Source organism: Gymnoscopelus microlampas (genome assembly GCF_963454915.1).
Source record: "Gymnoscopelus microlampas genome assembly, chromosome: 7".
NCBI lineage: Eukaryota > Metazoa > Chordata > Actinopteri > Myctophiformes > Myctophidae > Gymnoscopelus > Gymnoscopelus microlampas.
In genome coordinates, this window is record NC_139944.1 from 7,657,382 (window position 1) to 7,668,192 (window position 10,811).

General features: G+C 40.4%; 1 pseudogene across 1 annotated transcript in view; it reads right to left on the reverse strand.

The window, feature by feature from the left end:
• The window catches only part of LOC311049093 (interferon-induced GTP-binding protein Mx-like), a 10,578-nt pseudogene extending 465 nt beyond the window's left edge, over positions 1-10,113 (reverse strand). The window contains exons 1-15 of the transcript XR_014602882.1: positions 10,066-10,113; positions 9,865-9,972; positions 7,592-7,781; positions 6,167-6,259; positions 5,783-5,851; positions 5,518-5,672; positions 4,245-4,387; positions 3,429-3,627; positions 2,378-2,456; positions 2,111-2,233; positions 1,747-1,882; positions 1,422-1,580; positions 1,256-1,332; positions 481-741; positions 1-246 (exon numbers count right to left, since the gene is read on the reverse strand). The exon at positions 1-246 is cut by the window's left edge and continues 465 nt beyond it. The product of XR_014602882.1 is annotated as an interferon-induced GTP-binding protein Mx-like (transcript). The remainder of the gene's footprint in view (positions 247-480; positions 742-1,255; positions 1,333-1,421; positions 1,581-1,746; positions 1,883-2,110; positions 2,234-2,377; positions 2,457-3,428; positions 3,628-4,244; positions 4,388-5,517; positions 5,673-5,782; positions 5,852-6,166; positions 6,260-7,591; positions 7,782-9,864; positions 9,973-10,065) is intronic.
• Positions 10,114-10,811: the final 698 nt, after the last annotated feature.

A 10,811-nucleotide genomic window follows, 5' to 3' on the forward strand; every position in this document is an offset into this window, starting at 1 on the left:
CTCAGCAAAGTTTTGCAGATACTAGAACTCCAGCAAGCGAGTGCGAGCCTGCATCAGGCGCTTCAGCCGATTCTGCAGTGTGGTTCTTCTGTCATTGAGACTTGAGTCCTCGTGTAACAGGAACTCTGTCTTGTCCTTGTCCTGCAACATCTGCAGCATGTCCCTCTGCAGCTGAGAGGCAGCCTCCTCCAATATGTGGAAGCGGATCACCATAGGGATCTGGTCTGCCAGACGCTGGCTGGCAATCTAGAGCGGGAGAAAAAGAAGACAAATCATAACTGTTAAAATGGCAGTATTGTGATCCTCCCTCTATGGATTCACAAATTCACAAAATTTGAAATTATTGTCAACATCAGGAACACTTGCAGTTAGTAGACCATGAATGGATGGAACAAATATACATGTTATATACACAAAAATGTGACAAAAATGTTTAATACATTTGTTTTCTCTGGGCTGAAGATGCAAGAGAGGACTTACTTCATAATAGGATTTCAGGTGAAACATCAGCTCTGACAGGGTGGCCTCCGGCCCCAGGCCGGTTTTGCTAGTTAGCTGTTTGGAGAGTGCGGAAAACGAACTTACAGAGCCATTCACAGCCTCATCATCCCGCTTCCTCCTCTTTAAGGCACTGCTGTATGTTCTGTCCTGGGTGTAAATGATCATCTCCATCTTGAACTGGGTCCTCAGCATGGATTCTGCAACGGGCTCTTTCTGCTGCTTGATGCTTTCAATCTTTGTCTGGATAGCAAAGCAAATGGCAATAAAATATAATAGTAAAGTAATAATAATCACTAAAGTACATAAGTATTTGCGACCAGTGGTGTTAAGTAACTAAATACATTTACTCAAGTACTGTGCTTAAGTACAATTTTTAGGTCTTTTTACTTTTACTGGAGTATTTCCAATTTTCAATAATTTTATTTCTACTCCACTACATCTCAGAGGCAAATATTATACTTTCACTCAACTATAATTATTTGAAAACTTTAGTTACTAATTACTTTGCAGATATAAATTATTACATTATAAAACATACTGCCACTTTAGCCTTATTTTATACATAGGCTATTTTCAAACATTTTTGTATTTTTACTTTTGGTACTTTAAGTATATTTTGAAGCCAATACTTTTGTACTTTTACTCAAGTAACACTTTTGAACACAGGCCTTTTACTTGTAACAGAGTATCTTTATATTGTGGTATTGCTACTTTTACTTAAGTAAAATATCTAGTGTATTTGTGACAATGATACCTTAGCAACTTTGATGAGGTTAGGAAATCCAACAAAGCTCAACTGAGCGAGCTCGATCAACACTTTCTTCACAAGATCTAGAAAGCGAATAGAAAACATAGTGAACAAACTGAAGATTATGAAAATCTATTGTGACTAAATTATGACACCAAAAGCATTACGTTACCTGCGATGTCCCTGAGCTTCTGGACAGCGGGTTCCTCCAGAAGTTTGATTTGCTCCTGCACCATGGTCTCAAAGGTCTTGTAGTTGATGAATCCAGGCAATTCTTTTCCACGGTATTTCTTTTCATAAGCGGCCACTTCTTTTTCAATCTTTCTGTTGACTGCAATATTAATAGATATGTGGAGAAATAATGTTGGTTATGACTGGGCCATTGATAGTTTCTTGGATAAGAGCATCACTAGATCTTTTAATTGGAATGTATTATTAATAATTTGGGGTGTTTTTTTGTCACTGCCTATTGTAGCTAGATGGATCAATGTACTTACAATTTCTTCCAGATTTGTCTATGTGGTCACTCCATTTCCCAAACTCTTCTCTGAGTATAGCAAAGACATTGTCTCCACATTTTACTTCCTCCCCTTTGGTCAGGCTAATGACATTTCGAGTAAATGCCATCACTCTCTACAACATAGGAGGAGAAGGGGTAAGTCAATAGAATGAAAGTTAAGTCATTTTATACATTGATATTGTATCATGTAAAATCACACAGGTCACGTTGTTAGCAGGTTCAGTGTTCCCCACAAGTTATGTGTTTTTGTGTTGCGTTGAACCACACAAATGGTTACCTGGTTCAGTGTCACCCCAAAGACAGTCAACAATACGGAGTAACAATAAGCATACCGTACTCACATCAAAGAGGAAGTGCAGTCTCTCGGCTGGATCAGAGGGGGGCCCACTTCCACATCTGTCTAGCTCGTGTTGTGTTTCTGAGAGTTTCATTGTAATCTCTTTCTCCAGTGCAGGCAAGGATCTCTGAACATGGGAATGAGTAGAAAGAGACATTTGTTTACCGTGGACCATTTCATACTACAAGTACAACATGATTTAAGACATTTCCGTGATCAGGTAATTACCGGTAATGTAATTTTTGGAAATTAAGGACAATGATCAATGCACCTCGATATGGTTCACCAGCTCAAGGGTTAATTTCTCAGCCAGTTTTGGAATGGAGGCTTGACCATCATCATACAGTGTTCTGGTTGATGAGAATAGGAAATAAGAAAAACACTTAACATGATACAATTTACAATTAAGGCATTTACGTCTCTTATAGATCTCTTATTCAGAGTGACTTATTAACTGCAAGATCAGAGTGTAGCTTAAATCGTAGTCAATTCAAGTAAATAAAATGCTAAGAGAACAAATAAGTGCTGCAAAGTTACTAGGGTAGCAGGTAGACATCAACCCTAGCATCTGTCTGAACAAATCAAAATAATGTTCATATCATAATTATGTTAAAAGTAAATGGCACATCTTTCATACCGAACAGTAAAATAGAAAAATACTGATAATCAATATTCCCATCAATAATGATGAATGAATTTGGATGATTGAATTAATTAGGGTTGGGTCGTCTCAGGAGCCGGTCCTGTGTTCAATATGTAAACCAAACGAAATGTGTCATTATGAGAAGTTCAGGTCATGTGCCAAGAGGAGAAGAGGAAGGCCAAAGAGGAGGTTTATGGATGCGCTGAGAGAGGACATGCAGGTGGCTGGAGTGAAAACGGATGCCGATGGAAACAGATTATACTGTGGTGACCCCAATGGGAATTAACCCATTCAAATCAGGAAAATATTTGTGTCATTTTAGCCATATTTTAGCTATTAAGAAATAGTCAAAATTTGCAAACATTTTTAACTAAAATCTTTGCTTCTGGGGGTCCCTGGAACAAATATTTTGAGATGGGGGTCCGCAGCCAAATACATATACTTTTGGGGGTCCTTGGCATGAAAAAGTTGGAGAACCACCAATATAGCAACATACGTTTTTCAGAAAACTGTTAGAATTAGAAGACATTTGTAGAATTGGCCTCAGGTCTTAATGGGTTAAAAGAAAGAAGACAACACCGGCCCAACCCTTTTACAATGCAACGATCATAAACTTTTAAATTACAAGCACTCTCAACCATCTACTGTAGGCTATGTGCAGCAAGTCTTAGGTCCAGACCTGAAGTGTGTATGTTCTTTAAAGAAGACCTCCTCTCTCCTGGTGACCTCCATCAGTGACACCTGGTCCACGATCTCCTGCTGGCCCCTGCACCTGACGATCATGTAACCCTTCTTGAGGGGGATGACCTTATTATGAACGACGTCCACCGCCGTCTGCTCTGTGCCTCTGTCAACCAGGTCCGGCTTGGTGAGGATACCTGCATGTACGTACATGGAGAGAAAACAACAGACAAATGTATTTGCTGTTAACCTAGAAACAGCAAAAGCTAAGTTTTTCTTTTTTATCCCTTTTTCTCCCCAATTTAGTCGTTATGCCAATTGATTCCTCTCCACACACATTTCTGTGTTGTTGTGTTCGTGTAGACCAGTGGTTTTCAACCTTTTTCGCGTCAAGGACCCCCAAATTGACACATATTAGCCCACGGACCCCCATTTGAAAATATATGCCAGGGACTCAACCATTTAGGTTTCTTGGGGGTCCCAATCTACACTGTATCACCATCATCAGTGTTCATTTAACTCTGAGAGAACCAAATGGACCCGTTAGGGTCCATTTGGTTCCATTTGTACACTCTCAGAGTTACAGACATATAAGGGTCAATTTGGTTGCTAACTATTAATTTGGCTGGGGACCCTCTGGAACCCCATCAAGGACCACTGGTGGTCCCCGGACCACTGGTTGAAAACCCCTGGTGTAGACACTCGACAAAGCCGGATGCACCACGGTGGATTCCAACCCACAACCTCTGTGGTGGTGGGCAGGGACTTTACCACTGCGCCACCCAAGTACATCAAGTTGACAACGTCAACTTACCTAAAGTCCTCTCTCCGTCACCGTCCACCTCCTGTGCCATCTTCAATGCCTCAGTAGTTGCAATGTCAACATTACACGGAACCACCACCAAACAAATTGTCTGTTGCTTTATTTGCGATGACTTTCTGTATCAATCTCTTGATCTAAAAAAAAACACGCACGCACGCACACACACACACACACACACACACACACAGTCTAAATACAGTATATATCATAAAAATAGACATGCATTTTATGGGGAGTTTTTTTTAACTTCACTAGTGTTGGGGCTCTAAGAAAGGCGAGGTTGTTAATTCTGTCGGCTGAATTCAATGTTGGCTGGAATGCCACTGAATTTGTTGTGTATCTTCACACTCCATGGAGGATGAACCTTACTGATTTTGATGCCCCTGTGGTGACAAAATGTCCACTTGCACACAAGATATTTCACCATCTAATGAAATTAAACTTGCTGAGCACTTTCGAGCTAGCCTGGGACCAGACAAATCTGCGAGTGCAAAAAAAAGTTACGCCAGGCTACTTTCGAGCTCCCCGGAGGAGCATTAATATTTGTCCTTTCCTCTAGCACTGCCTTTAAATAAATACTCTGTTACAAGTAAAAGTCCAGAATTCCGAATTTACTTGAGTAAAAGTAAAAAATTAATGGTATCAAAATGTACTTACAGTACTAAAAGTAAAAGTACTAAAATGTTTGAAAATAGCAGATCTACAAGCTCACAACGCGTCGCATCGCGACGTGTTGTGAGCTTGTAGATCTGCTATTTTCAAATAGCCTATGTATAAAATAGGGCTAAAGTGGTTGATGTATGTTTTATTACGTAATAATTTATATCTGAAAAGTAACTAGCAAATAAAGTTTTCAAATAATTGCAGTGGAGTAAAAGTATAATATTTGCCCCTGAGATGTAGTGGGGTGGAAGTAAAAGTACTGAAAATTGAAAATTCTCCAGTAAGGTAAAAAAAAAAAACCTCAAAATTGTACTTAAGTCAATACTTGAGTAAATGTACTTAGTTACTTTACACCACTGGAATATCCAACATATGCCATACCCCCAATCCTTCTTTCTCCAGTAACATATTTATTCATAGCCCCATAAGTCATACAGGTCTCAAAGAAAGGCAATATAAGGCAGTTCAAACAATTTCGGTCTAGTTGGGTGTTAAGAGCAGCACAGACTCTAGAGGTCGCTAGAAACTTAGTCTTGTTCAGATCCTGCTGTTCCCTCATTCATGTACAATCAAAGAAGCAAGACAGAAGAAGTGGGTTTACCTGGTCCCCAATATCTACTGGCTGTCCCTTCACAGCCACTCTGGCAATGCCAGGCAGGTCTATGAGGGTGAGGTCTGGAACATCAGGAGAGGCGATCTCCAGACTGATGAGATCCTCACTGATCCCCACGCCAACTCCTGCCATTTCATCCTGAGCTGGAATTGGAGCAAAAGAACGTGAGCGTGCAGGTGGGCTTTGACGTGTTTGGCAAATCTTGCATTTTCATGGAATAAAAACATTATGTCTACTCAATATTTGTCATTACCTTGCTTAATAATCTGCTCCACTTGTGAAGGATCATCAATGCACCATTCACTACGGGACTTCAGGCTCACTAGTAGAAAAAGTGTTCAAACATGTCAGAGGAACATCAGTGTGAGACATTCTAATTCAGCAAACTCATTGCTGCCCATATAGGGGGATTTACTTAACTCTGACAAGTTACTGGTCATTTTTGTTTTGTTGTAATAAGTCATAAAATATCAGACATCATAGCTGAGCAATGAGCATATTATACATGTATCCCCATGGAGGAAAAGTGTTGCCACCCCTCTAAATGAAGATAATTCAGCATTCATTATTTTTGTACAATATCCTCTTTGAGTTGATGGAATAAAATTGAACATATTTCAGTTGAAATTTAACCTACCGCCCTGAACATTGTAGCTTATGTTCCCTCGCCACTGGTCTCCTTTCATTGTTTTCCTCATCTTTAACTCAAGAGGGCACCTTGTCACTATGCCTGTAAAGGAGTTAATGTGAGATATGGCTTTTACACTTGGTGGGCACGGAATATCTTGACCTATTGACACATCCACTGTTTCACTAAAACAGTGGTTCTTGAACATTTTCATGCCAAGGACCCCCAATTTGATGTGTTTGGCCACGGACCCCCATAAAAAAAATGTTTTGCCAGGAATAAGAGAAGATTTGCGTTTTCAAAATGTATTCCACATTTTTCACAATTCTTAAAAAATGGCAGATCTTCAAAAATAGCCTCACAACGCGTCGCGCGATACGTTGTGAGCTTGTAGATCGGCTATTTTTTAATGGCAGAATAAAGTGGTTACACTGATGAAGTGTGCCTGCCATGTAATGGCAAAACACTTGTTGTATTCCGCCATACTTAGTAATTCATATATGTCGCCACAAAAGTTTGTCCGTCCATAACTGCCGCACCGTTTACACTACGCCGGCAAACTATACATCCAAACGTGCGGCTTGGCCGGGAATCGTGTGGTTAGAGGGGCGGCCTTGATACCGGAAGGTCCCTAGTTCGATTCCCCAATTCATCACATCAATCATGAATCACCGCTGAATAGCCCTTGAGCAAGGCTTCCATGCAGGGTCCGGCTGGAAACAAGCTTCGTGCTTAGTCCGACACCCTGGGTAAACAACAAACTTTGCTTTGCTTTTGCTCGGAAGTCTTTTGCCGTTACGCGTTACCATGGCGACGTAATTCGCAAAAGAACTATGAAAACACGCCTTTTTTGTCAAATGCTACTCAAATGCTACTCCTCCCACACGGTTGACAATATATACATCAAAACGTGCGCAACGACCAGGCCAACCAGGCTATTACTTTTTCCGCTGTTTCGCGTTACTACGGCGACATTATAGGCAAAACTACGAAACCATGCTCCCTTTTAGTCCGTATTTTAGACGTATTTTAGACGTCTAATAGACCAAAAAATGCACAGTGGGTTGGGCTCTTCCCAGGGGGGCGCAGGTACATGATTGCTGACTCTGAGAGTGGATGTTACACACACACACACACACACACACACACACAGACACACACACACACACACACACACACACACACACACACACACACACACACACACACACACACACACACACACACACACACACACACACACACACACACACACACACTTGCTCTGTCCCCTTCCCGCCTCAGCCAGCTGCAGGCACACTTAAATTTTCTTAAGAAATTTGTTTCTAGTTTTGATACTATATTTATCTCATTTACGGGGACCCCCTCAAGGACCCCTGGGGGTGTCCGGACCCCACTTTTTTGAACCAGTGCACACAAAAAAACACTTCTTACCACTTCCTCTTGGCAAAGCCACTCCTGACAGCGCCTCCAGCACAGAACTCTTCCCGGAGCTTTGGTCTCCAATCACGGCGATAGCGGGAAGCGACAGGTCCTTGTCCACACCGAGGGAGCGAAGGGAGTCAATGAGGTCTATGCAGGGACGCACTGTGTCCTCAAAATGCTGCTGCAGCAAGGAGGGTTTCTGCAGGGACCAGGAAGTTTAGAAACGTAACAATTTTAACACCACCTAGAATAATACCGTGATACAGTATACTTCATTTGGATTCTGAGAAATGACCGGGCATGGTTTTATCCACATTGAGTATTCACTTTTCTCAAGTACTTTACTGTTTAACTTGTACTGTCTAATGTAGACCGTAACCTTGTTTGACTGAATCCCACTTAAGCAGAAAATAAAAAGAAGGCTTCTTGTTAGAATTGCTCGTATTGACAGCAGGACCCTTTAGGTTACCTTCAATGTTGTAATGTACTGTAGCAGCACCTACACCAAATCTCTTCACCGAAAATAGCCTATCTAGAAGATGTTGTAAGCCTATCTACAAGATGTTGTAAGCTTGTAGATCTGCTATTTTCTGCTGAATAATTACCTATTATGGACCAGAATAGACAGACACTGCATTCATGTGGTTAACCTAAAAAGGATCCTTGTGCATGAGAAAACAGTTTCTATCATCATTCTTTCAGTTCATCACTTATGCAAGAGTCAGATGGAGAATACATTGCCTCAAAATATACTTATTATTACTATGTAGATATTTCAAAAATGCATGTAATCATTTTACACCTTTTCAGCCTTTTTTTTATTATTATAACTTTTAAGCCACTGGAATGTGAACTTAACAGTAAGCACCTAAACAGTATTAAAAAGGTGAAAAAAGGTGAAAACAAAACTTCTCTTCCTCTTCTCTCTCTCTCTCTCTCTCTCTCTCTCTCTCTCTCTCTCTCTCTCTCTCTCTCCTGTCAAACAGTGATGGAAGTATTCATATGTATGTCTTACTTAATAAAAAGCGGCAATACCACAGTTGAACTGTTACTGTTAAAGGACGACTTCACCGCTTTTCAACCTATCTTCATATGATTGGTTCTCACTAATACTCATGATAAAATGGTATCATTTTTTTCTACTCGGTCTGTATCTCAGAGGAGGGCTGTGGACAGTTCAGAGTCCCGTCTACCAGTGACATCATCAATGGGGAATCCAAGCTAATAGAAACTGCAGGCTTTCTATTCCTGGAAAGTTGCAATGCAATAAAAGAAGCCATTGTTCTCGTGTTAATAAAAATCTAAATAAAAAATGTGAAATCTTGTTGGAAAAAAAAATCATGCCTAACGATGATGTCACTGGTAGACAGGTTTCTGGACTGTCCACAGCCCTCCTATGAGACACAGACGAAGTAGATTTTTTTTTTACCATTTTATCATGAGTATTAGTGAGGACCAATTATATGAAGATAGGTTGAAAAGCGGTGAAGTCGTCCTTTAAGTAAAAGTCCTTTATTAAAACAACATTTACTTCAGTAAAAGTATCGGTACCGAAAGTAAAAGTACTCATCATTGGACTAATTGGTCTTCAAAACAAAGGGTATTATTTGAATGGACACCTATCCAACATCCAACACATAATTAACGTAATGTCAGTCAGTCTGTCTGTCTGAAGTGCTTGGTTCTCCTCAGTGGCTGAAGCAATTGCTGTGCACTTGCATGGCCAACAGGCTTCCCACCGTGAGGAAGCCTGTTTTTCACTTTACCCAAATTCAAGCTGTTTATTAGCCTTTTTTGGAAACACTGTCTAACTCTACATGGTCCCCCAGCCTATGGGATTGGGATCAGTGTTGCCACATTTTGCCAGAGGAAAAAGTAAGCAGGTCTATGAAAACGATGCTCATATCCCCAACGGGTATGGACTAGTTCTGTTTTGACACACACCACACCACACCACACCACACCACACCCCCCACACACACACACACACACACACACACACACACACACACACACACACACACACACACACACACACACACACACACACACACACACACACACACACACACACTTGAAAACTTTAAATGGGACATTCTGCATAATGAGTACTTTTACTTTTGGTACTTTAAGTACATTTTGATGCCAATACTTTTGTACTTTTACTCAAGTACATTTTCAATTACTTAAGTAAAACATTTGAGTACTTTTTCCATCACTGCGAGGAAGATACAAGAAAGTTATTCAGGCGCCTAAGCGTACAAAATGATCTTTCCACTTACATGACCATGATCGGTCTGCTTGGTCTTGGAGGGGCTTGAAGGAGAGGGAGCGCTCTTCTTCATCGTGGCTTTCTTCATCTTGGACTTGACCAGATTGTCTGTGGATTTCTGGACGACAAAGAAAATGTATAATTTATTAGTACAACCTGAACATCATCAAAGTTATAGTACAACAGCCCTACACTAAAGATCAGACTATACCTTAATGTGAGTTAGAAGATGGAACACAGGTAGGCTAAAGCAACTGGTTGACAGTCTGATCCCTTATGAGGTTCAAGGTGTTATGTTTAGTTTCTTCCCCAGGGAGGTAGGCAGGGGGACGTTTTGATACTGGAGAAATCAGAACTTAGCATAAGTTTCACTTTCGATTTACTTACTAACTGTAACTGTGTTTGCAGGAATCCACACCATATTTTTTTTGTAGTAAATCATTTAAAATAAATCAATTTAGGCTCAGATAGAGAATGTAAAATAAGACTTTCAATTTGATAAACATCCCACTAATACGACATTAAGCTATATTGTGTATCTGCTTGTTAAAAAAGTGGAGGACATAAGAAAAAAAGGTTACTTTAAGGCTAGTGTCTTAAGTCAGTGGTTCTCAACCTTTTCAGGCTGTGACCCCCCAAAATAATCATATTTGAACGGGGGACCCCACCCCCCACCTTGATAAGCATTGGAATTGGAATTGAGATTTATTTTGACTCGATTCCACAGATAAATATTGTGAAAATTGTGAAAAAGATCTACAAGCGCACAACGCCTCGCAACGAGATGTTATGAGCTTGTAGATCGGCTATGTTTGCCTCTAATATCAATTGACAATTTGGCCAACGTTTGACCAGTTTCTATAGTTTTTTTTTTTTTTTTTTTTTTTTTTTTAAGTTATTAAAAAGGTCTTAAAAGTCCTTAAATTGTCACTTCACTGTCATCTGGGGACCCCCCCC